Source organism: Taudactylus pleione, unplaced genomic scaffold (assembly GCF_031769625.1).
Source record: "Taudactylus pleione unplaced genomic scaffold, aTauple2 ptg000094l, whole genome shotgun sequence".
NCBI classification, from domain to species: domain Eukaryota; kingdom Metazoa; phylum Chordata; class Amphibia; order Anura; family Myobatrachidae; genus Taudactylus; species Taudactylus pleione.
In genome coordinates this window covers 171,683-199,436 of record NW_028284496.1, presented here as the reverse complement: position 1 = coordinate 199,436, position 27,754 = coordinate 171,683, and the positions used below count along the sequence as shown (strand labels likewise).

Genomic DNA, 27,754 nt, shown 5'->3' with positions numbered 1-27,754 from the left:
TGTGAGTAGGCTGCTTAGTAAAGGGGTGCTGGGCAGTTTAAGCTTAAATAGCTGCTTCTTACTCCATATTCTTTTACCCTTATATGAGCTTTAGCTTATCGGCAATGTCTTTCCTCCACCAATTCCCACATCACAGAGTGAGTCAGACTCCAGTAACCTCAGTTTTCCAGCCTCTTTGTGCTCCTTTCAGGAGATAATGGGTTACAGAGGGAAGAGGCAGTGCAGCTCTGAGTCACTGGCTGTGGATATTCCAGCTGTTCTGAGAGCAGGAGCATCAGATACAGGGAGCCGGGGAGAAAGAGACAAATCCACTTACACAACAGGTATGGAATCTGCTGCTAACACTTTGACATCAAGACTTATTTACACCTTGCGTGTCTCCTATGGCCCCAGGACAGTCTTTTTATAGCCACTTGTGACCTTTATCTCGTGATGCTTTAAGGATAATCATATCTTTCTTGCTTTCTAGTCAAACAATTAGTGTTAATGACTTGTTTGGATTCCTCTTACCAAAAAAATGGGAAACTAAGCAAACAAAACACATATACAAAACAATTAAGGGATCTAATAAATGAGGATTCATGTCACTTGTGGTTTTCTAAATAAGAGTTATGTTTTGTGGTTTGGCGCACCACTAATACACTTTTACTAGTTATCTCCATATTTCCCCACACAACCCCTGGCAATCCCCTTCTCATTGTACTGTTTAGCAGTAATTACAGGAAGGAAATACTTGGTACAATGTATAAGATAAAATGACCAAGCTAGTTTCTCTCTCCAGTTTTCTTGACTCTATAGAACTGGTTTCTAGAAAAAGATAACGTAATCCAGATTTGTCAACATATTCTCAGGGGGCTCAATCTCATCATCAGATTGTGCTGAATACTTTCTTATCGGAGCTTGTGCCACTATAATCCCTGTCACTTCAAGTGTAATGAATGTGATAATCATGGACTTTTATGGGTTGTAAATACTGCTTTCAATAAATGCTCCCTTTTTTTAAGCCTAGAGCATAGGATTAGATAGCAAGAACTAGAGATGTGCGGTTCGGTTCTCCAGAAATCTGAATCCACCCTAATTCTGTGAATCCGCACATGTATGAGTCGTGATTCTGAGCTTCCTGTGGTTCGGAATTTGAATTTTAAAACTGAATTTTGGATTGCAAAATCTACATGATTTTAGCTGTTTTTAAAAAATTTTTATCAATTAAAAAAAAAAAAATAAGATCCAAAACCGTTTTGGTTTTGGATCTTGTTTATTTATTTATTTTAATTGACAAAAGTGAATCCAGATCAAAAACCAAAACACAGGGGTCATGCAGACAAAGCGTGACTTTATTGTGCTGTTGGTTCACACTGAAAAATCAGACATCTCCTAAGTGAGAAATGTTTCGATCATTGATCAATTTCTAGACATTTGCAACAGTTGGATACTATGCATACTGTACATCTACAGCAAAGGTGGGGTCAAATTTGTGGCCAGCCAGCTGCAGTGGAACTACACATCCCAGCATGCACTGCTGCAGTTTTGCTATTAAGGCAAGCTAAAACTGTGGCAAGGCATGCTGGCATATGTAGTCCCACAGCAGCTGGATGGCAACGAGTTTGACACCCTGATCTACAGTATATCTTGGAAACATAGTATTTATATGTAGATTTGTTATATTATTTCAGAACAATTGACAAATATACTAGATTGTCATCAGGCTATTTCCAGCTGTCGCTCAGGCACCATTCAGGATACGCTGTAGTTTAGTGGCAGTTGTAGTGATTTGTGGCAGTTGCAGTGATTAGAGCTAATCTTTAAAGATAACACAAACCATCCATCATAACCCCTCCAACTCGGCAATCACAGATGCTGGGTAAAATAGTCACGCTCCACCTGTATGCTGTGCAAAATTCACTACATTATGTTATTAAACACCCTACTCATCAATGTATTCATTCAGTCAGTCAGTCCAGGTAACTACAACAAAATAAGTCTGAAGTTGAGAGGAGAAGCGTAATGTACTAGGTGCACAGATTATGTTGATGGTTTTGTCCTTGTGATACAAGTAGATTTGTTTTTCCTAAGGATTCAGCAGAGTATTTCTAATACCCCTTTTACACCAGAGCAAAAATATGGGTTTTTGCTGGGTCTACCCGGGTCACAGATCAGTGTAAAAGGGTAACTGAAGAATAACCTGGGTCAAGTTACCCTGCAATCCAACCCAGGTAGCTACCACTGTCGGACCCAGGATGGACTAGGGTAATGGTGCAGTGTAAATGGCGCAACCCGGGTTATCTGACCTGAGTCATGCCTAAAATGAGCTGATTGGTGGTTGTGGAGCAGTCACCTCCCCCTTTTTATGACTTCACAAGTTTAGCAGGGCAGACCCAGGTTCAGTGTGAACGGGGCTGACCTGAGAATAACCAAGATCGATGGTGCTGTGTAAACGGTGTCTGACCTGGGTTGGACCCATGACTGAAAACCCAAGTCGGACGGGTTTCTGGTGGAAAAGAGGTATAAGAGGGAAATGTATCAAACCTTGGCTAGTGATAAAGTGTACACGTTTGACTCTATGGGCTGTGTCCAAACAATATACAAGTCATATACTAAACAATAAAAGCTGCAGTATAACAGGGATGTAATCGGCATCCCGGCATGTGGGATGACAACTGTCCAAATACCGGCACCGAAATCCCGACAGGTTGGGATCCCTGCACCAGTATCTGGACCGTCGGCATCCTGAAGGTAAGTATCATGGTGTTAGGGGGAGGTTAGCGTTAGCTAGCGTGGTTAGGGTTAGGCATTAGGGGAAGGGTTAGGGTTAGGCACCGGGGAGGGAGTGTTAGGATTAGGGTGTGGGGAGAGGGAGGTTAGGTTTAGGCAGAAGGGGGGAGGTTAGGTTTAGGCACTGGGGAGGGGGTCTTAGGTTTAGGGTGTGGGAAGTGGTTGGTTAGGTTTAGGCACTAGGAAGGAGGGGTTAGTTTTAGGCACCAGGGAGGGAGGGTTAGAGTAGGGGTAGGGAAAATACTTACGTGCCTTCCTATAGGTGTCGGGATTCTGGCTGTCAGTATTCTGAACAACTGCATCCCGACAGTTGGGATATCATACCCAACCCTGAATAATATGCAGGTTTCTTGAACAGTTTGTTAACTAATCATCATAATCTGAAAGAGCAATGCTCTATGATAGAAGAACTATACTTTATGAAAGAGCAAGTCTGAGGTTTTGATACTTAAGAGGAGATGTATCCAGTCTTGGAGAGAGTAAAAGTGGAGTAGTTCACAAATCAATCAATTGGCTTCTAATTGTCATATAAAAGACTGTGCTAGATAAATGACAGAAGCTGATTTGAAGCTTTGGGCAACTCCCCCACTTTTTCGCTCGCCAAGGTTTTGATACATCTCCCCCATAGAGATTACTCTGCTGAATCCTTAATAAAAACACATCTGTCTCTAGTTTATTTTCTGAACACCCATTCAACATAATTTCCATTGAGAACAGGATAGGTATCAGGCCAGAGAACAATCGTTGCTGTTCACAAATAACTTTACTCTGCATGTGTTTGGACTATGACCAAAACTCTGTCTACAGTGATGTATCCTGTCGCAGCTGTCTCAGGCAATATAAGATAGTAAATTCATTTAAAAATGCTACATATCTTATTTCTAAATGAAATTACATTTTGCTGGCAATTATTACAATTGCAATATATGTGTTCTATAGTATAAATCCAGGGCCGTAGCTAGGGTAGTGCGGCCAGTGCCATCGCACAGGGCACCACAGGGCAGGGGGCGCTGTTTGGACCTGTCAAATTTCTGTTTATTATCATTCTTGCTTGTAGCTTCCTCTTATTTTATCCCCAGCTTCTCCTGGCCTCCCCTATCTCTTCCCTGGCCCTTCCCCATGAAGCCATGGCCCTTTTTTGGGTGCATTATGGAGCTTATTCAGACCCGGTCGTTAAATCTATGAGCTCGCGACCGGGTCGATGTTGCTCCAGTGCGCATGCGCACGACGGAGCTGGCTCCGTCGTGCGCATGCGCGAGACCCAGCTAACGACAGGTGATCCATCATTAGGGGTCTCGTTGCAGACGGGGTGAGCTGTCGATGTTGAGTAACAGCTCGCCCCGTTTGCTGGGCGGGCCGGGTGCATGCCCGGCCAAACGGAGGCGTTCCTGTCGGAACGCATGCCGTTTGGGGGCGGCCCCTCTGACATCATCAGTGATGTCAGTGGGGAGCTTCCTGCTCAAACAGAGCAGGTAGCTCCCTGGGGCTTAAGGTTGACGAGACCCTACCTTAGGGTCTCGTCGTAAGCCCTGATGGTTGCGATGGTCTTGACCATCGCGACCATCACCTTTAGCGGTCGTTAGAGCTGTGGGTGTTAACCCACAGCCTAACGACTGACATGGAGGCGGCCGTTCAGGATGCAAGCGGCCAGGATTGGTGCCCCTGTTTCAGAACAACCACTTGCATCCTACGACCGCCTATGTCCCTTTGAAAAATGAGGGGGGCGCCAATGCTCTTTCTGGCACAGGGCACCAAAAAGTCTAGTTACGGCTCTGTGTGAATCAATACTAATATTATAAGAACGTTGTATCTGTCAGTTTGTTTCCAATTTGGCACAAAAAATGATTTTCATGAAAACTGCATCATTGTGAAGTGGAAACTCCTAGAAATAACCTGCATTTTGTATCATCTCCATCAACTGTTAAGTTAAAGCTGAGCAATAGCAAAAACTAAATTTATTGACAACATCGAAGAAAAACATAGGTGCAACACCAGGCGCATGGCCGGTAAGGGAAGGGGGGGGGGGTAGATGCTTTGTGCCCACAGTCACTAGAATAGGATAGGCTACACAGCAGTCTGTGTACAGGGCACACAGTGACATTGGTGTGAGTGATGGGTGATGGTGCTGCTGTCACCAGTCTCTATAGCGCTGCTGGTCACTGAATCTTTATCGGTATATATTGTATATATTTATTCTTTAGAGGTTCCCAAACTCCGCCATTACAGTCCAGGTATTAAGGATATCCAGGCTTGAGCACAGGTGACTTAATTAATACCTCAGTCAATTTGATTTAACCATCTGGACTCCAGCTTGGATATCCCTAAAACCTGGATTGTAATGTCGGAGTGTCGAAAACACTGCTTCATGTGACTACATAGGACCGGATTCAATTAGACGCGATAAGTCCCGTTTTCACGATAAATTATCGTGACGCGATAATTTCGCGATCGCATAATTCAGTTCTCACATGTGCTATAATTGCATAGACAGAAACCGCCAAAAAGTTTTCACCACCTCGGGGCAGGTGAAAATAATTGCAAAATCTCTATTTTTGGCTAAAAATTGGGGATTTGTTTCAGAACCCTTTGGATCCCCCCCCCCCCTTAATGATAAAATAGCCAAAAAGTTGTGCTTAATTAGTGTCATTTGTGCAAAAATGGCATGTCAATTTTAAGTTGAAAAAAATAAAAGTAGTGGAAAATGGATTTAAAGTAGTGGGCCTGGTATTTTTGGAAGATGTATGGATGGGACAGGTGTTTAAAACATTGCAGGTAGCTGTGTATTTTTAAAAAATTTTAAAAGTGCACTTTATAGACACAAGAATATACTAGCACCCATTTAATGCACCCCCAATAAAAGTCCAGTAGTTATTTTCTCCAAAATAATATTGCTTTTTATCATGTAATTATGCAAATATGCAGATAACAGCCAATTGACCCAATTTAATAACCCAAAATACTTGTATTAAGGCCATTAATACACTTCTAGATTGATTGCCTATATCAGTTAGACTTTTTTTGGGGGTACAGACTGATTTCCCTAAATGTAGAGAAATTTTCGCCATGAAAAATTATTGCACATACTGTATGCGTTTACGCCTGTTTTACAATAGGATTTGGGGAAAAACGGGAGTGCGCATTGCCGAAATAGGCGAGAATATCATGTAAAAAATGGGCGATTAGTGTGATAATATCGTGATTTATCGTGGCTAATTGAATCCGGCCCATAGTTTGTCAGGTTATTGTTTTTGATATACTGTAGGCTCATATTTTAGACTTAGGTCTGAACTAGAGATGTGCACAGACCCCTGCATTTTGGTTTTAGATCTGGATTCATCTTGATGTTTTGGTTTTGCAAAACTACCCTCAACTGTTTTGGTTTTGGATTCAAAATGATAAAAATGTAATAAAAATTATAAAAAATTTATAAAAACAGCTCCAATGTTCGAATCCAAAACCTGAGTTTGGTTTTTAAATCTGAGTTCCGAACTGGCAACAGATTCGAACCGGATCACAAAGGTGAATCCGAACCGGATCACAAAGGTGAATCCGAACTTTGACCCGGTTCTACAAATTGATGAAAACAGCTACAATGTTCGAATCCAAAAACTGAGTTTGGTTTTTAAATAAGAGTTCGAAACCGGCAACAGATCCGAACCGGATCACAAAAGTGAATCCGAACCCGGACCCGGTTCTACTCGGCTACCCTAAATTCGGGTGTGTTCGGATTTCAGAAATCCGGACCCGCACATCTCTATTCTGACCCATACACAAATCCCACTTTAATACTCACTTGACATTTCATTATGTGCACTTTCTCACCTCATTTAAGTCAGCTGGTACAGTCGCATTGTCTTTAAGCCAAAACCTGCCAGACCTCAAAGTTTTTTTGTAATGATTTAAAAAAAAAAAAAGCAGATCTGGACCTTGTGTCTCTCCAATCCTAAAAGTAATGAAAGTAAAGCTGGGAAAAGTGGGTGCACGACCACAGGTTGGGGCAAATTTGCTTTTGGGAACCACTTGGAATTAGAACGTTTTCTGTTTACAGTAGGACACAGAAGTTTTTTAGTCCTTTTTTATGTTGTTTTTCAGCAAAAGCTGTTTTTGTGAGTATTTTTTTATATAAAAAAAGCATACCCGAGTTTTATTAAAACCCCAACAATAAGTGTAATGATTCCAGGAACGTCAATAAAGTGACCATAGACAGTTGTTTTTGTTAGTGTTGCACCAGGAAACCTTTGAAGTAGCGGTGAGCGGGTTCGGATTTCTGAAATCCGAACCCCCCCGAGCCCCCCCATCCGAGGCCGATCCGAGTCAGGCTCGACTTTTCCCGCCTGACTCGGATCTGAAATCGAGGCAAAATTTCATCATCCCACCTTCCAGGTCTCGCGGGTTTTGGATCCTATATAAGGTACCCACGTCAGCGCCATTTTCTCACTCGGCTGTGGACAGTGAAGAGGGAGGGTGGGAGTTAGGGCTGGCTGGGCTGTGTAGTGTAGTGTAGTGCAGTGTAGTGTTGTGCTGCGCTGTGCTGCTGTTGTCCATAGGGGCTGTGTCCACTACTTCAAAGTCCATAGGGGCTGGCTGGACTGCGTTGTGCAGTCAGTTGTCCAAAGGGGCGGTGTCCACTCCAAAGTCCTGTGCAGTGTCCCAGTCCTAAAGGGGTGCTGTAGTGTAGTCCAGGGGGTGCTCTGTCCGTCAGGGGTGCTCCCCCCAAGTGCTACAAAAAAATATATATTTTCTGTGTTTGTGAATTGTGTGCACTGTGGCTGCACGTACATCAACAAAGGAGCAGCGCCAAGTGTGCGCCTGTGTTCCATAAGTAAAAGGCCGGCTGGCTTGTCCGTTAAAGGGTGCTGTAACCCCCAAAGGGCACTCCAAACAAAATAAAAAAATATATTTTTTTGTGTTTGTGAATTGTGTGCGCAGTAGCCGCACGTGCATCAACAAAGTAGTGCCAAGCGTGCGCCTGTGTCCCATAAATAAAGGGCCGGCTGGATTGACTGCTAAAAGGTGCTGTAACCCCCAAAGGGCACTCCAAACAAAATAAAAAATATATTTTTTTGTGTTTGTGAATTGTGTGCGCAGTAGCCGCACGTGCATCAACAAAGTAGTGGCAAGCGTGCGCCTGTGTCCAATAAGTAAAAGGCCGGCTGGCTTGTCCGTTAAAGGGTGCTATAACCCCCAAAGGGCACTCCAAACAAAATAAAAAAATATTTTCTGTGTTTGTGAATTGTGTGCACTGTAGCCGCACGTGCATCAACAAAGGAGCAGCGCAAGCGTGCGCCTGTGTCCCATAAGTAAAGAGCCGGCTGGCTCATTTCTTAAAGGGTGGTGTAACCCACAAAGTGCACTACTCTCCAGCAAAAATAAAAAAATATTTTCTGTGTTTGTGTGCGCCTTAGCCGCACGTATATATCAATATAACTTAAATGGAGGACCAAACTTTCTCCGATAAAAATAAAATAGGGAAAGATCAAGAACCACTTCCTCCTAGTGCTGTTGCTGCTGCTGGGAGTTGTTCATCATCCCAGAGAGGAAGTAGGAACACCACTACTTTTACAAAACAATTGACCCTCCAACAGTCCTTAGCAAGGAGGATGAAGTACGACAGCAGTCATCCTGAAGCAAAACGTATAACTGAGGCCTTGACTGCTATGTTGGTGTTAGACGTGTGTCCGGTATCCGCCATTAGTGCAGTGGGATTTAGACAATTGATGGAGGTAGTGTGTCCCCGGTTCCAAATCCCGTCTAGATTCCACCTGCATCCTCAAAGCAGCAGCGACAAGCATGCGTCTGTCTGTTAAAGGGTGATGTAACCCTCAAAGTGCGCTCCACAAACAATAAAAAAATTCTTCTTTTTTTCTGTCTTTGTGAATTGTGTGGGCTGTAGCCGCACTTACATCCTCAAAGCAGCAGCGACAAGCGTGCGTCTGTCTGTTAAAGGGTGGTGTAACCCTCAAAGTGTGCTCCACAAACAATAAAAAAATTCTTCTTTTTTTCTGTCTTTGTGAATTGTGTGGGCTGTAGCCGCACTTACATCCTCAAAGCAGCAGCGACAAGCGTGCATCTGTCTGTTAAAGGGTGGTGTAACCCTCAAAGTGCGCTCCACAAACAATAAAAAAAATCTTTTTTTCTGTCTTTGTGAATTGTGTGGGCTGTAGCCACACTTGCATCCTCAAAGCAGCAGCGACAAGCGTGCGTCTGTCTGTTAAAGGGTGGTGTAACCCTCAAAGTGCTCCAAAAAATAAAAAACTATTTTTATTATGTGTTTGTGACTTGTGTGCGATGTAGCCGCACGTGCATCAATACAGTAGCAGCGCCAAGTGTGCGCCTGTGTCATAAGTCAAGGGCTGGTTTGGACATCTGGTCCGGACTGAAGGACATGCCAACAATTTCTGACAAGTCTACTGTCACTGCATATGATACTGTCCTCAAAGCAGCAGCGACAATCGTGCGTCTGTCTGTTAAAGGGTGGTGTTACCCTCAAAGTGCGCTCCACAAACAATAAAAAAATTCTTCTTTTTTTCTGTCTTTGTGAAATGTGTGGGCTGTAGCCGCACCTGCATCCTTAAAGCAGCAGCGACAAGCGTGCATCTGTCTGTTAAAGGGTGGTGACACCCTCAAAGTGTGCTCCACAAACAATAAAAAAATTCTTCTTTTTTTCTGTCTTTGTGAAATGTGTGGGCTGTAGCCGCACCTGCATCCTTAAAGCAGCAGCGACAAGCATGTGTCTGTCTGTTAAAGGGTGGTGTAACCCTCAAAGTGTGCTCCACAAACAATAAAAAAATTCTTCTTTTTTTTTCTGTCTTTGTGAAATGCGTGGACTGTAGCCGCACCTGCATCCTTAAAGCAGCAGCGACAAGCATACGTCTGTCTGTTAAAGGGTGGTGTAACCCTCAAAGTGTGCTCCACAAACAATAAAAAAATTCTTTTTTTTTCTGTCTTTTTGAAATTTGTGGGCTCTAGCTTCACCTGCATCCTTAAAGCAGCAGCGACAAGCGTGCGTCTGTCTGTTAAAGGATTACATCTGTGACAGCATCCAAGTAGGCATGTCAGACAGTCCATACATGTACTGGCAGGAAAAAAGAGGCTATTTGGAGGCCCCTGTACAAACTGGCTCTATTTTACCTGAGTTGCCCCCCCTCCAGTGTGTACTCCGAAAGAGTGTTTAGTGCAGCCGGGAACCTTGTCAGCAAAAGGCGTAGGAGTTTGCTTCCACAAAATGTGGAGAAGATGATGTTCATAAAAATGAATTATCAACTTTTCCAGGGAGACCAGCCTCCAGACCGTACAGAGGGACCTGTGGTGGTGGATTCCAGCGGGGACGAATTAATACTCTATGAGGATGAGGATGTACACATCACTGAAGAGGGTGAGGAATCAGTGAATGAGGAGGATGAGGACGACATCTTGCCTCCGTAGAGCCAGTTTGTGCAGGGCCAGATTAATTGCCAGCTTGTTTTGTGGGGGCCCAAACGAACCAATCATTTCAGCCACAGTCGTGTGGCAGACCCTGGCGCTGAAATGACTGGTTTGTTAAAGTGTGCATGTCCTGTTTATACAACATCCCAAGGACAATTCCATCTTGCACCTCTTTTTTTTTCTTTGCATTATGCACTGTGTGGGGCCTAGTTTTTCAAACTGCCATCCTGTCTGCTACTGCAGTGTCACTCCTAGATGGGCCACGTGTTTGTGCCGCCCACTCATGTCGCTTAGCATAGTCATCCATCTACCTCGGTGCAACCTTTTGGACATAAAAACACTATTGTGAGGTGTGAGGTGTTCAGAATAGACTGGAAATGAGTGGAAATTAAGGTTATTGAGGTTAATAATAGCATAGGAGCAGAAAAACCCACAAATTCTATGATTTTAGCTGTTTTTATGCTTTTTAAAAAAAAAATACAGATCCGAAACACAAAACCCAGAACCCAAAACACCGAAGGGTGGTTTTGGCAAAACCAATCCAGATCCAAAACACGAAGAAAGATCCAGATCCAGAACCAAAACACAAAAAGTGGCCGGTGCACACCCCTACTTTGAAGATGAAGAGGCATTTAGTGCCCTAGAAGGTAGAGGTGCTTGAATCCCTACCAATCAGATGGCACCCTCTATGGCACTGAATGCTTCTCCCCTTTTCAAAACACAATTTATGTGAATAATCTTTTAGCATTGCAGGGGAGATGTGTCCAGGCTTGGAGAGAGATAAAGTGGAGAAGTTACCCAGAGCTACCAATCAGCATCTGTCAATTCTACTGTGCTAAATAAATGACAGTTATAAAGCAGATTTGTTGCTTTGGTGCAACTTCCCCACCTTATCACTCTCCTAGGCTTGATACAACTCCCCCTGCATGTTTTTAGGATTAATTATTTTTTAATTGGACTTAAAGGCATTATTTAGCTTCTAAATAAAACAATGCTTATCAGATAATCTGCATTGTTGTTAATTTTTGCTCATATTATGCGTTGCATCACAAAAAGCCCATTTAGACTACAGCATTTATAATTGTTGTATATGTCTGGGTAATCTCCTGGAATCTAAGCCATAATGCACATTTGTGGTTAATGTCACTAAGTATAGCGGTATCTAAGTTTTCAAAGGGCTGGCCCTCTATGCAGCATGGGAAGTAGAGCTTCTGTGCAGCTAATCTGGAAAATACTCCACACCATACTCTCTCCACAGACATTTAATATTAGTATAATTAACCCATGCTAGACTCAGCAATAGATGCAGGTTTATGTCTATAACCACAATTGTTAATTTGCAATAAAGGATTTTTTTTTTGAGGGGGGGGGGGTACGTAGGGGGGGGGGATTGTGATAATTTTTTTAAAGTTCTTGTGGTGATTTTGGATATATCTTATGGATTTATTCCTGTAGCTGTAAAGAACAAAATACTTCACCAACCAAATCATTTGATATGTGTGGCATTATTATAACCAGGCAACATACCGTACAGAGGATAATCAGCATTGAGTTCAGTTGAAGCCATTGTACCCATAAGATTTGCCTTTATATAAGAGCTGTTGATTCTTCCCCCATACTGTACTGGGGATATCCTGTCAAGGTTCTAGAGCAGTGGGCGCCTTCACACTATATTGTGGCTCTTTTGGTCTGCAATTGCTACTTCATGATAGTGTAAAAGGACATGAATTTCTACATTAATTTTTTTTAACCATTTAGGGCACCTCTGAACATAGATGAAGAAACATTTTATACACCTGATAATGCTCATTTGTTGAGAATCTCTAAAGTGTGAGAATCCGTTTACTAATTGCTGACCTGGTCAGATGGATTGTGTCACGTGAATACATTTATGGAAATCCTGGAAACATGACCTGCTGGCGTACTTCAGGAGCAGAGATGATAAGTACTGCTCTAAATACAATGAAAAACATCACACAGAAAACCGGATGCAGAGTTGAAAGCAAATCACCAATATGTTCTGCCGCTTTGGGCGCACGGAAATACATTTGCATTTTCACCTGTATGTAGCGTTGTATGCATTTTGCAGTGTGCCCACCCACTGACAGTTAGCTTGATTTGATACTCGCTGTCATTGTCATCATCATCATCATCATCACCACCACTGTGCATGTGCATATTTAGAGCAAATGATATGCCCAGAAATAGGTGTCTTCAGGGCTGCCACCAGAAATTGTGGGCCCCGATACTGACAAAATAGTCAGGGCAGGGCCGCCCCAGGTCCCATCATCACATTACTGTCTTCTCTCCCCCTCTACCCTCCACCCCACTAAGTGTGATGCCCCCTCCTCTCCCCTTCAGTGTGACCCCTACCTCACCTCCTCAGTATGTGTGTGGTCCCCTCCTTCCACCCCCCTCCTCAGTGTTATCCTCCCAGTGTGGCCCCCTCCTCACCATGTGGCCCATCCTATGGGGTTATTGAGCTTGAGCTGGAATTCCCTCTTGGTCCGGACCCTGAGCACCTGTCTCTGCTCCTGCAGCAGCTGCTGTTGCAGCGTCTGCTCAAAGTACCGGGTTGACTGCTCAGGGGGCTCTCCCGGTACTCCACCATGACGCCGGACATGGCAACAAGCGCAACTTGGCTGGACTGTGAGGGCAGATGTGCAGTATATGCCGGCAAGCAGGTAGAAACAAACAGCACTGCCTCCGGCACTTTTTAGATATATGGTGCCGGCCGTGAGCCAATTAGGAGTGGATGCTCCTGATTGGCTGCTTGTGCGAGTTGTGATTGCTCGCGGCAGGCGCCATATATCTGAAGTGCTGGTGGCAGCTCTGTTTCTCCCTGGCTGCCAGTGCATATCTGGGCCTCTGCTCTCTCCGGGCCTGGGACTTTGGGCCTGACAGTCCCCCCATGATTCGGCCTAGGGCTGCAGGCTGCAGTTGTGTTGACATGCACTCAATGAACTGGGTCTGATTCAGACCCGCTCGCGAGCGCTATTCGCTTGCAAGCGGGTCAATGGTGGCCCAGTGCGCATGCGCACGACGGAGCCGGCCCCGTCGTGCGCATGCGCGAGACCCGGATAGCGATGGGGAAGCCGTCACTCCGGGTCTCGTTACAAAGGGGGCGTGCTGTCGATGTTGAGTGACAGCACGCCCCCTTTGGTGGGCAGGCCAGGAGCGTGTCTGCCCAGATGGAGGTGTTCCCATGGGAACGCCTACCGTCTGGGGCCGGCCCCACTGACATCACAAGTGATGTCAGTGGGAGTGCTCTTGGCTCTGATAGAGCCAAAAGCACTCTTGGGCTTGCGGCAACGAGACCCTACTGCAAGGGTCTCTTCGCAAGCCCGATGGTCGCGATGGTCTTGACCATCATGACCATCTTCCTGGCCGCTCGCTATAGCTGTGGGTGGTCACCCACAGCTATGCGAGCGAGCAGGAGGCCGCTCTAAAAAAAGAGAAGGACGGCCCTGATTCAGAGCGAGCGCTGTCAGAGCGTCCGGCTCTGAATCAGGCCCTGTGTCTACATCAGAACATCCTGTTATATCCCAGTTACACCTCCTCAGCAGGGATGTTTCCACAGCTTGAGGGGCCCGCTTGCTGCACCCTCCCCCTTCACCATTTAGCAGCCTCCCACCTTCTGTGGCCATCACCATCTTTCCATTGATATTTAGGAAGATGTTGCATGTGCAGAAGATACCAAAGGCCTTGCTTTCAGTGCGTGTGGCCAACTTTCCAGAGATGTCACAGAAAGATGGCACCAGCTGCAGAGGGACTTACTTGCCGGGTGCAGTGTGAGCTCCGGGAGTGGTGTTTGTGGGGCCATTGTGCAATGCACACCTTGCACCTATTATAGATAGGTTACGATTAAAGAGGATATAACTCTGCCTCGTCCATATTTGCAGACGCTCAGCTATTGTGCTGCAAAAACGTGAGATGTGCCGAAAATAGGAGTGCATTCAACTCTGCCTTAGTATGATAGCTCTCTAATTTCATGTAAGGACTAATATTGTCTCTGTTGTATGACTGGTTGCAAAATGAGGAACAAAGAACATCAGCATTTATTTTTATTCCAGGACAGATTTGAGGAACTTATGTCATACTTACATAATATGAAGCCAGGAATGTGGTACAGGATATGTTTAACTATTTATGAGTGTGATTAAAAAACCTCATAAGGCGTTGTCAGTGTCAGATGTGCCTGAATATTCATACAGTAATTTTGTGTAACCATTTGTCATGTACCTGTGTATCACAGACATGTGCATTTTACACAAAAATAAAAGTCATAAGAGCTAGGGGTGTGCACCGGCCACTTTTCGTGTTTTGTGTTTTGGTTTTGGATCTGGATCTTTCTTCGTGTTTTGGATCTGGATTGGTTTTGCCAAAACCACCCTTCCGTGTTTTGGGTTCTGGGTTTTGTGTTTTGGATCTGTATTTTTTTTTAAAAAAGCATAAAAACAGCTAAAATCACAGAATTTGTTGGTTTCTCTGCTCCTATGCTATTATTAACCTCAATAACCTTAATTTCCACTCATTTCCAGTCTATTCTGAACACCTCACACCTCACAATAGTGTTTTCATGTCCAAAAGGTTGCACCGAGGTAGCTGGATGACTATGCTAAGCGACACGAGTGGGCGGCACAAACACGTGACCCATCTAGGAGTGACACTGCAGTGGCAGACAGGATGGCAGTTAGAAAAACTAGGCCCCAAACTGTACATAATGCAAAGAAAAAAAAGAAGTGCAAGATGGAATTGTCCTTGGGCCCTCCCACCCACCCTTATGTTGTATAAACAGGACATGCACACTTTAACAAATCAATCATTTCAGCGCCAGGGTCTGCCACACAACTGTGGCTGAAATGATTGGTTCGTTTGGGCCCCCACAAAACAAGCTGGCAATTAATGTGTCCCTGCACAAACTGGCTCTACGGAGGCAAGATGTCATCCTCATCCTCCTCATCCACCGATTCCTCACCCTCTTCAGTGTGTACATCCTCATCCTCACAAAGTATTAACTCGTCCCCACTTGAATCCACCACCACAGGTCCCTCTGTACCTTCTGGAGGCTGGTCTCCCTGGAAGAGCTGATAATTCATTTTGATGAACATCATCTTCTCCACATTCTGTGGAAGCAACCTCCTACGCCTTTCGCTGACAAGGTTCCCGGCTGCACTAAACACTCTTTCGGAGTACACACTGGAGGGGGGGCAACTCAGGTAAAATAGAGCCAGCTTGTACAGGGGCCTCCAAATTGCCTCTTTTTCCTGCCAGTACAGGTATGGACTGTCTGACATGCCTACTTGGATGCTGTCACCGATGTAATCCTCCACCATTCTGTCAATGGTGACAGTATCATATGCAGTGACAGTAGACATGTCAGAAATTGTTGCCAGGTCCTTCAGTCCGGACCAGATGTCCAAACTTGGTCCTGCCTGCCCTGCATCACCGCCAGCGGGTTGCTTAGGATACCTAAGTTTTTTCCTGGCAGCCCCAGTTGCGGGAGAAAATGAAGAAGGAGCCGTTGACGTGTCACGTTCCGCTTCAGCTGACAGTGTGTTCACCAGCAGGTCTTTGCACCTCTGCAGGCTTGTGTCGGCCGGAAAGAGAGACACCACATAGGCTTTAAACCTAGGATCAAGCACGGTGGCCAAAATGTAGTGGTCTGATTTCAACAGATTGACCACCCTGGAATCCTGGCAAAGCGAATGAAGGGCTTCATCCACAAGTCCCACATGCCGAGCGGAATCGCTCCGTCTTAGCTCCTCCTTCACTTTCTCCAGCTGCTTCTGCAAAAGCCTGATGAGGGGAATGACCTGACTCAAGCTGGCTGTGTCTGAACTGACTTCACGTGTGGCAAGTTCGAAGGGCTGGAGAACCTTGCACAACACGGAAATCATTCTCCACTGCGCTTGAGTCAGGTGCATACCCCCTCCTTTGCCTATGTCATAGGTGGATGTATAGGCTTGTATGGCCTTTTGCTGCTCCTCCATCCTCTGAAGCATATAGAGGGTTGAGTTCCACCGCGTCACAACCTCTTGCTTCAGGTGATGGCGGGGCAGGTTCAAGAGTGTTTGCTGGCGCTCCAGTCTTCGGCACGCAGTCGCTGAATGGCGAAAGTGGCCAGAAATTTTTCGGGCCACCCAAAGCGTCTCCTGCACGCCCCTGTCGCTTTTCAGAAAATTCTGCACCACCAAGTTTATTGTGTGAGCAAAACATGGGACGTGCTGGAATTTGCCCAGATGTAATGCCCGCACAATATTGGTGGCGTTGTCAGATATCACAAATCCCCAGGAGAGTCTAAGTGGGGTAAGCCACTGGGCGATGATTTCCCTCAGTTTCTCTAAGAGGTTGTCGGCGGTGTGCCTCTTACTGAAACCGGTGATACACAGCGTAGCCTGCCTTGTAACGAGCTGGCGTTTCTGAGATGCTGCTACTGGTGACGCTGCTGCTGTTGCTGCGTAAGGTGATACATCTACCCAGTGGGCTGTCACAGTCATATAGTCCTTAGTCTGCCCTGTTCCACTTGTCCACATGTCCGTGGTTAAGTGGACATTGTGTACAACGGCATTTTTCAGGACATCTAGACGGGATTTGGAACCGGGGACACACTACCTCCATCAATTGTCTAAATCCCACTGCACTAATGGCGGATACCGGACGCACGTCTAACACCAACATAGCAGTCAAGGCCTCAGTTATACGTTTTGCTTCAGGATGACTGCTGTCGTACTTCATCCTCCTCGCTAAGGACTGTTGGAGGGTCAATTGTTTAGTAAAAGTAGTGGTGTTCCTACTTCCTCTCTGGGATGATGAACGACTCCCAGCAGCAGCAACAGCAGCAGCGGCAGCAGTAGGCGTAGCAATGCAGGATCCTCCAGAGGAATCCCGGATAGGAGAGTCAGTCATGCCAGTGACATGGCCTGCAGGACTACTTCCGATCCTGACTAAGGAGGAAATTGACGAGGAGGGAGTTGACGGTGTGGTTTGCAGGCGCTTGGATACAACAGGACAACAGGATTTAGGTGTCCCTGGACTGCTTACGGTCTTAGCCAAAGTTTCTGAACTTGACAGTAACTTTTTATGAACGCGCTGCAGGTGCCGTATAAGGGAGGATGTTCCTAGGTGGTTGACGTCCCTACCCCTACTTATTTCACCTTTACATATGGTACATATGGCAAGACAGTTGTTGTCCGGATTTGGATAGAAATATTGCCAGACCAAAGAGGTGGAATGTTTGGTCTTCTGCCCAGGCATGACCGTGATGGGCTTTTTCATCCCACGGACAACAACTGTCTCCCCCGGAGCCTGATTTAAACAAACCACATCACCATCAGAATCCTCCTCGCCAACTTCCTCCTCAGCGCCAGCTACACCAGTATCCTCATCCTGTTGTACTTCAACAGTGACATCTTCAAGTTGCATATCAGCAAGTGGACTGTGGGTGCTCCTTTCAGCACTTGCAGGGGGCGTGCAAATGGTGGAAAGAGCCACCTCTTCCCGTCCAGTGCTGGGAAGGTCAGGCATCGCAACCACCACCACACTTGGACTCTCCTTGGGGATTTGTGATATCTTCTTAGAAAGCACAGTTCTTCGCTGTGCTTTTGCCAGCTTAACTCTTTTGATTTTTTTAGTGGGAGGAGGGCTTCCATCGTCATGTGAAGCTGAACCACTAGTCATGAACATACTAGGGATCGACCTTAGCCGTTCCTTGCCACTCCGTGTCGTAAATGGCATATTGGCAAGTTTACGTTTCTCTTCAGCTGATTTAAATGTCTTTTTCAAGGTCATTTTCCTGAACTTTGCCATTTGGGATTGTATGTGCCCTCTACTATGACATTGGGCATCGGCCTTGGCAGACGACGTTGATGGCATGTTATCGTCTATGTCATGACTAGTGGCAGCAGCTTCAGCACTAGGAGGAAGTGGTTCTTGATCTTTCTCTATTTTATTTTTATCGGAGAAAGTTTGGTCCTCCATTTATGTTATATCGATTTAATATATACGTGCGGCTAAACCCAGAAAATAATTTTTTTTTTGGTTTGGACTGGAGTGTACTTTGGGGGTTACAGCACCCTTTAACGGTCAAGCCAGCCGGCCCTTTACTTATGACACAGGCGCACGCTTGGCACTACTTTGTTGATGCACGTGCGGCTACTGCGCACACAATTCACAAACACAGAAAATAATTTTTTTTTTGGTTTGGACTGGAGTGTACTTTGGGGGTTACAGCACCCTTTAATGGTCAAGCCAGCCGGCCCTTTACTTATGACACAGGCGCACGCTTGGCACTACTTTGTTGATGCACGTGCGGCTACTGCGCACACAATTCACAAACACAGAAAATAATTTGTTTTTGGTTTGGACTGGAGTGTACTTTCGGGGGTTACAGCACCCTTTAACGGTCAAGCCAGCCGGCCCTTTACTTATGACACAGGCGCACGCTTGGCACTACTTTGTTGATGCACGTGCGGCTACTGCGCACACAATTCACAAACACAGAAAATAATTTTTTTTTTGGTTTGGACTGGAGTGTACTTTGGGGGTTACAGCACCCTTTAACGGTCAAGCCAGCCGGCCCTTTACTTATGACACAGGCGCACGCTTGGCACTACTTTGTTGATGCACGTGCGGCTACTGCGCACACAATTCACAAACACAGAAAATAATTTTTTTTTTGGTTTGGACTGGAGTGTACTTTCGGGGGTTACAGCACCCTTAACGGTCAAGCCAGCCGGCCCTTTACTTATGACACAGGCGCACGCTTGGCACTACTTTGTTGATGCACGTGCGGCTACTGCGCACACAATTCACAAACACAGAAAATAATTTTTTTTTTGGTTTGGACTGGAGTGTACTTTCGGGGGTTACAGCACCCTTAACGGTCAAGCCAGCCGGCCCTTTACTTATGACACAGGCGCACGCTTGGCACTACTTTGTTGATGCACGTGCGGCTACTGCGCACACAATTCACAAACACAGAAAATAATTTTTTTTTTGGTTTGGACTGGAGTGTACTTTCGGGGGTTACAGCACCCTTAACGGTCAAGCCAGCCGGCCCTTTACTTATGACACAGGCGCACGCTTGGCACTACTTTGTTGATGCACGTGCGGCTACTGCGCACACAATTCACAAACACAGAAAATAATTTTTTTTTTGGTTTGGACTGGAGTGTACTTTCGGAGGTTACAGCACCCTTAACGGTCAAGCCAGCCGGCCCTTTACTTATGACACAGGCGCACGCTTGGCACTACTTTGTTGATGCACGTGCGGCTACTGCGCACACAATTCACAAACACAGAAAATAATTTTTTTTGGGGTTTGGACTGGAGTGTACTTTCGGGGGTTACAGCACCCTTAACGGTCAAGCCAGCCGGCCCTTTACTTATGACACAGGCGCACGCTTGGCACTACTTTGTTGATGCACGTGCGGCTACTGCGCACACAATTCACAAACACAGAAAATAATTTTTTTTTTGGTTTGGACTGGAGTGTACTTTCGGGGGTTACAGCACCCTTAACGGTCAAGCCAGCCGGCCCTTTACTTATGACACAGGCGCACGCTTGGCACTACTTTGTTGATGCACGTGCGGCTACTGCGCACACAATTCACAAACACAGAAAATAATTTTTTTTTTGGTTTGGACTGGAGTGTACTTTCGGGGGTTACAGCACCCTTAACGGTCAAGCCAGCCGGCCCTTTACTTATGACACAGGCGCACGCTTGGCACTACTTTGTTGATGCACGTGCGGCTACTGCGCACACAATTCACAAACACAGAAAATAATTTTTTTTTTGGTTTGGACTGGAGTGTACTTTCGGGGGTTACAGCACCCTTAACGGTCAAGCCAGCCGGCCCTTTACTTATGACACAGGCGCACGCTTGGCACTACTTTGTTGATGCACGTGCGGCTACTGCGCACACAATTCACAAACACAGAAAATATATTATTTTTTTAGCACTTGGGGGGAGCACCCCTGATGGACAGAGCACCCCCTGGACAACACTGCAGCACTCCTTTAGGACTGGGACACTGCACAGGACTTTGGAGTGGACACAGCCCCTATGGAGAACTGACTGCACAACACAGTCCAGCCAGCCCCTATGGACTTTGAAGTAGTGGACACAGCCCCTATTAACAACAGCAGCACAGCACAACACAGCCAGCCCCTATGGACTTTGAAGTAGTGGACAACAGCAGCACTACACTACACTACACTACACAGCCCTAACTCCCACCCTCCCTCTTCACTGTCCACAGCCGAGTGAGAAAATGGCGCCGACGTGGGTACCTTATATAGGATCCAAAACCCGCGAGACTCGGAAGGCGGGATGATGACGTTTTGCCTCGATTTCAGATCCGAGTCAGGCGGGAAAAGTCGAGCCTGATTCGGATCGGACTCGGATCGGGGGGGCTCGGGGGGGTTCGGATTTCAGAAATCCAAACCCGCTCACCCCTAATAAGAGCTGAATCTGAGCTGGAAGTAATGCAAAAAGAGCCAGTAACTTTGCACCTTAGTAAAACCATCTTGTGCTGCAGGGGGATTTAGTTCATACTTGCCTACCTTTCAGAATCTCTTCCCGGGAGAAGCCCGGGTAAGAGAAGCAGCAGGGGGGCGATGGGGGTGTGGCCTAACGAATCTCATGATTAAGCCCCGCCCCCTCGTGGCAAAACTGCCGCAATTGGGTGGAATTTACATAGGGGCGGGGCCAAATGCTGTGATTCATGCAGAATCACATCTTAAGCCCCGCCCCCTTCACGGAGACCCGCGATCGCCGCGGGTATTCTCCTCATTCTGCCCACTTCACTAGGAAGTGTGCAGAATGCGGGAGAAATGCCTACCCTTCCGGGGGTGCGGGGGGGTTACCCGAAAAATCGGGAGCCTCCCGCGAAAACCGGGAAGGTAGGCATGTATGATTTAGTTATGTGAGGTCACAATCCCGACAGCAGAATGCCGGTTTAGGGAGTTATGATAGGCATGGAAACACCAACGCCTATCATAATCTCAATGCCGGAACGCCAAAGATGACATCCCGAATGATGGTATGTCCGAGGCGCCCTTAGCATTAGCCGCGGGGGTGGGGGTTATGATTAGGCAGTCTAGCGGGGCAAGGGTTAGATTTGGGGGAGATTAGGGTTAGGCACCCCCAGGGAGAGGTTAGGGTTAGGCACCCCCCCCGGGAGGGTTAGCTTTAGGGAGTGGTAAGGGGGGGGTTAGGATTAGGCACTAGAGGGGAGGATAGGATTAGGCACCACTAAGGGAGGGTTAGGGGGGATAGGGAAGGTTAGGGTTTTTACCTGCCTCTGTCGGGATCTTGATCTTGTCGGGCAGCCGCTGCCGGGATTTAAAAAGCCGCCGGCATTTCGATCCCATTCCACTGCAGGTGCTGAAAATTTTAAATGTGTAGTCGGATTGAGGTTTGAGAGGGGCTTGTCCAAGCTTATCTAAATTGATTGCAAAAATAAAGCTGTCCAGCATTGGCGGGGTACATGCAAAAGCAGCCAGTATTTGCACCCTTTGCATTGCAACATGGTTTGCTCCAGGTGCAAATTTACTTGCATTTTTGTTCTTAGTTCCCAACTCAGAATCTGTTTTGGCAGAGCAGAGCCAATGGTCCACGTGTCTGGACCTTTAAAGCTGTAACTATAACAAACACTAGGACTGATACAGAAATGGACAGATTTGCAGAGCCGCACACAAGCTGCTGTGCAAATCCATCCATCTCAGATGCAAATGCCAGACACCTCCATGCCAGGGGCGTTTCTAGAGAGGAGGGGGCCCGTGTGCAGTCTCCAACACAGGCCCCCTCCTCTCCATCCAGCGGACGGCAGCGGACTGAGCTGTGCGCGGCCAGCACCAGAGTTATAGACTCTGGGCACTAGAGTGAGCCCAGAGTCTATAGAGTATGCACAGGTCACCAGGAAAATGGCCACGGTGGCCATTTTCCCTGTACTGCGCATGCGCAAATGATGGGAAAATGGCCGCGGTGAGACCCCCGCTCCGACGTGGGATTCCGGAGAGGTAAGTAATATTATGGGTGCAGGGTGTGCGGTGCGATCCCCCTGGACCCAGGGGCCCGTGTCCCCCACACACCCTGCACCCATTATAGATACGCCCCTGCTCCATGCTGCATTTGCTGCTCCCGGCCCCCCGGAAAGTAGGCAAGCCTCATGGCCCCTCCAGTTCCCCCCACAATGCATCCCCAAACACCGGCAGCAGTGGGAATGATGACGCGATTCTCACTGAATCGCGTCATCATGACATCGCCCCCTGCTCCACAATGGCGGAAATATCAGCATTCTGTACCGGGGCGGGGCCAAAATGACACGAGTATGTGGCTCCACCCCTAAATTGTTTGCCATGTCCCCGGACACGCCCCCTTTTTTTGCTGGCCTCGTCCCCCTGCTAAGCGGACCTACCTGCTCCCTCCCGGGAGCGGCACCCGATTTTCTTACAGTACTTTGATTGCTTTAGAAGGGGTTGGGTATGGGATTCCGGCAGTCAGGATGCCGACAGGTTGGGTAAGGGATCCCGGCAGTCAGGATGCTGACAGTCAGAATACCGACAGCGGCATCTCACCAATCAGAATCCAAACAGAATTTTGTAAATATACTAACTCTTACCCTCACCCTAACCCAACCACAGCCTAACTCTAATCCTCCCTCCCCCTGCAGCTTAACCCTAACCCTCCCCCTAGTGCCTTACCCTAACCTTAAACCTAACCCTAATACTCACCGTCGTGATGTCAATGGTCGGGACTCTGGAGCTGGGATTCAGACTGCTGTCGGGATTCTGACCGCTGGCATCCTGATCGCATATGGGATTACATCCCTTTAGAAGAACCAGTTTTACTGTACATATGTTAACTACTATGATTACTTTTATGTCATTTATGGTAGTGGTGTGGCCCAAATTATGATCTACATTAGGCCAAAGTCTATGATCGTTCTTTTTTCTTCTCAGCAATAACTAATTCTTAGTGCACAATGTTTTTTCAGGACATGGAAACCTCTACCTCATCTCTACACTCACCAGACCCTCTGGGACTGCAATGGGAGGAGGAAGAATATGTACCAACCGAGGAGATAAACTCAGAGCTGGATACCGCACTCCGTTATCTGTCCATTATAATTTATAGCATAGCTTTTCTGCTGGGAACAATCGGGAATGGCCTGGTGATTTGGATTGCTGGTTTTAGGATGAAGAGAACCGTCAACACTGTGTGGTTTTCAAACCTTGCCATTGCAGACTTCATCTTTACTTTTTTCTTACCTTTAAGTATTACATACACAGCACTTGGATTTGATTGGCACTTTGGTGTCCTACTGTGCAAATTAAACAGTACGGTGGCTTTCCTCAACTTGTTTGCCAGTGTCTTCCTGCTGACCATTATAAGTGCTGACCGCTGCGTCTCTGTAGTGAGACCTGTGTGGGCCCAAAACCATAGGACCCCCAAACTGGCCTCAATAATTGCGGTTTCCATCTGGCTGGCTGCTTTTTGCCTCTGCTCACCATACATGGCATTTAGAGACACTATTAGAGATACTGAGACCAACGTGACACATTGCTATAATAATTATGCCTTCTCAAGTGACTTTGAAGACATGGAGGTCGTAGCCCTCAGGTCCATGAGGCATCAGGTGATGATATCTGTGCGCTTTCTTTTTGGATTCTTGCTCCCTTTTGGGCTTATCCTTGTTTTTTATTCTTTGATGGCTTTGAAGTTGAGAAGAGGTAAATTTTCATGGTCCAGCCGGCCCTTCAGGGTCATGGCCACTGTCATAGCTTCTTTTTTTCTGTGCTGGTTTCCATATCACGTCCTTTCTGTACTGGAGGTCATCATGCACCACTGGGACAACAAGGGATTGAAATCTGCCGTTCTCATTGGAAGTCCTCTAGCTACCAGCTTGGCTTTCTTCAACAGTTGCTTAAACCCATTCCTTTATGTCTTCTTCGGAAGGGACTTCAAAGAATCATTGCGCAGGTCCATACTTTCTGCCTTTGAAAGCGCATTTAGTGAGGACCATGGTAGAACCAATTACAGCCAGGGAAAGTCTAGATATCTTTCAGACAAGAGTCTCACTTCACCTGACTGAGCCTAGACACTTGCAATGAAAATCTTTGTATACATGATTTATACAGTGGTTACACACAATATATTCTGAACACTGCTAAATGAATTTTGAGGAAATTGCTAAATATTTTACTGAGTAATACGGCTACAGTTGCTTTTGATAATCTGGATCTTTAACTGTTGGATATTTATGCCTGAGATATAAACTTACTTTAAAACAAAGAATATCAGTATCAGTTTTGCCACTTCGGAACGTACTGTAAAACAACTGGAACATGTAGAAGTTTGTTTTTGTTTCTAGATGAGCTGTTATATATGGGTCAAGTTTTGAAAAAGTGTCCAGGTTTTGCATTGGAACTACAGGTCATTGTTATTCTAAAAATGTAGATGGTGCCACTGTTGTTCACTTACTTATACTTGCCCCATGCACCAAAACTTACCAGACCTGCAAACAGGGCCATAGAATCAATGACAGGAAGTCAGTGTATATTAACCATTTATCAAAAACAAATGTATGCTAAAATATCTAAAATATTTTTATTGTGGAGTTTTTAATGTGCATTTTACGAGGTATGCAGTCAGGAAGCCGACGGGGGTTAGGTTTAGGCACTTAGGGGGAGGGTAGGGTTAGGCACTAGGGGGAGGTTAGTAAGAGAGGGTTAGGGTTAGGGGGGGAAGGTTCGGCATAGTTAATAAACTTGTCAAGAATAAAAATAAATGAACTGCACTAGGTATGTCTATACAGCTGCTCAATTAAAAAACATCAAGTATGGAAAGGGAAAACGAGCGCTTGTTAAAACTAGATCAGGGAAAACAAAAAAAATGAAACAATAAAAAAATAAAAAAATTATATGGACAAACAAACAAACAAATGAACAAACATAAAACACTGAAACCATATGTTTAAGCTCTTTTAGGAAAAATTGATGGCAGGTCCAAGCAAGCGTGCAGTGGTATGTTAAATCCAATGCGACCTAGCTGTCCCTACCTTAATCTGTGGCTTCTAGTGCTGGCAGCGTGTTGAATTGCCTGCACTGCACAGGAAGCTGCACGAAGTGTAAGTGGGCTATCTCAGGGGTCCAGAGAGAAGGAAACTATCCTTGAAAAAGTACCTAGGCAGGTACGAAACGCGTTGGACCCCGGAGATAGTGTGGAGGAAGAACAGTGGAGCATTACTGGACTACAACTTGACGATCTTCCTGACTTGTTGACGTCATCCTGTGCCGCTGCTCACAACCACCGCTACCCCACTTACACTTTGTGCAGCTTCCTGTGCAGTGCAGGCAATTCAACACGCTGCCAGCACTAGAAGCCACAGATTAAGGTAGGGACAGCTAGGTCGCATTGGATTTAACATACCACTGCACGCTTGCTTGGACCTGCCATCAATTTTTCCTAAAAGAGCTTAAACATATGGTTTCAGTGTTTTATGTTTGTTCATTTGTTTGTTTGTTTGTCCATATCATTTTTTTTTTTTTATTGTTTCATTTTTTTTTGTTTTCCCTGATCTAGTTTTAACAAGCGCTCGTTTTCCCTTTCCATAGTTAATAAACTTACCTGTCGAGATCTTCACTGCTGCCAGTCTTCTGACTTCGGGATTTGTACCGCCAGATCTACAGTACTGTAGGTCCGGCAGTCTTTCATACCGATCCCATTTTACGAGCATCAAACCTAATTATATCCAGCCTTCATCACCTGCTCATTGGTTATGTTTATAGTTATTTAGAGTATTTCTGGAGATGACTATGCTTATCATAAAGGATGTGTGGTGGGGGCATCTTTCCACCTTGTATGATTATGGTGAAGGACCTAATGGAACATAGGAAGCCACTAACTTAAAATTAGATATTGGATGGAGAAGTGCCATCCAACAGCACAGAGTAAACATGTGAGGCAACTGGAGAAGTGCGCTGACCCCCCTGTTTTGGTTTTGTGTATGGATTCATCTTTGTGTTTTGATTTTGGATCTGTTTTTTTTTTAATTGATAAAATGTTTTTTTTAAAACAGCTAATATCATGTAATTTACACAATCCAAACCCCAAAATTAGGATTTAAAATCTGAATTCCGAACCGCGAAAAGATCAAAATCGCAACTCGGATTTATCCGGATAACCTCAGGAGATCAAAACCGCAACTCGGATTTATCCGGATATCCTCAGGAGATCAGAACCGAAATTCGGATTTATCTGGATCTCCTCCAGATTCAGAACCGTACTTGGATTTATCTGGATTCTCAAAATTCAGGTGGATACGGATTTGTGGAGAACCAAACCGAACATCTCTAGAGGCAACGGTCAGATTGATTTATTAATAAGATTTGTGTATACTGTAAAATAGGGTTTCATTTGAATTGTCACACATTTACATTTATAACTAGGGGCTTGAATTTTTCTATATAATCTGTGTCTTACAGAAAAAAATTATTTTGTGATAATATTTAAAAACATTCTATGTACTCTTTTCTGGGCTTATTTACCTATATTCAGGAATTGGTCCTGATAATTATAATTTCTTATTGCTGTATAGTGCGGCAATAAGATGGAACTTACCAAAAACCACATGCAGGGACGCGGGCTCCAATATGAGCCTACACCCGCAATGCGTAAAAAGTAAAGTGATTGCTACACTTTCCTGTGCTTGGTAAATTTCACAACTTATCAACCACCATAGAAACCTATCGGGGCTTCATTACGAATTACAATGGAGGGATTGCAGCAGATAGTGAGAATACTGCTGCTTTTGCCCCTTCGTAGAACCTGGAGATAAAGTTCTTACTTAACTGTTGTTTTTTGGGAGATTTCCCACAAAATTTCCTTTTAATAAATATGTCCCTTACTGCTTATAACATTTGTGATCACAAGGTGGCTGTGTCTAAACAGTTTTGTAGTATATTCTACTAATGTATGTTTTATTGTATTTTAAGTTTCATAATAGACTTTACAATGTATTACTACATCTACATAGTTTATTAAAACAATGGCCCTCATTCAGAGCCGCTCGTTAGCGGCAGTACGCTCGTTCCGAGCGATGTTTGCACATCTGCGCATGCGTACGCTTTTTAGTACGCATGCGCGAACCAGTCAGTGCGGCCGAAAATCGTTTGTACGCTATATAGCGAGTGCCTGCTATTTTGAGTGACAGAATGAGGCGTATGTGGGTGGTAACAGGGGAAGGTGCTTGAAAATGGGGAGTGGAGATCCGAACGCAGGCGTGCTTAAAGGTCAAAACGGGCGTTTTATGGGTGTGTATATTTAAAACAGCAGCGTCATTGATCACGTCACTGGGTTATTTTAGAGCCAGAACTGCTCGCAAATTTGTGGTAGCAAACACCAACCACAAGAATAGCGAGCAGTTCATACCCTTGTCGATGTACTCGATTAATCTAATAAATAGCGGACATGACGTAGGATGCGAGCGGCCAGGGGGAGTTTTTAACAAATAAACGAGCGTATGTTTTGCTCGTTCGTTCAGACTTAG

At 45.6% G+C, this 27,754-nt stretch overlaps 1 pseudogene across 1 annotated transcript; it reads left to right on the top strand.

Annotated features, from left to right (window-relative positions):
- The first annotated feature begins 297 nt into the window (after nucleotides 1-297).
- Nucleotides 298-24,294, top strand: LOC148526741 (chemerin-like receptor 1; annotated as a pseudogene). The gene is made up of 2 exons (XR_015878220.1): nucleotides 298-323; nucleotides 23,201-24,294. The product of XR_015878220.1 is annotated as a chemerin-like receptor 1 (transcript).
- The last annotated feature ends 3,460 nt before the right edge of the window (nucleotides 24,295-27,754 follow it).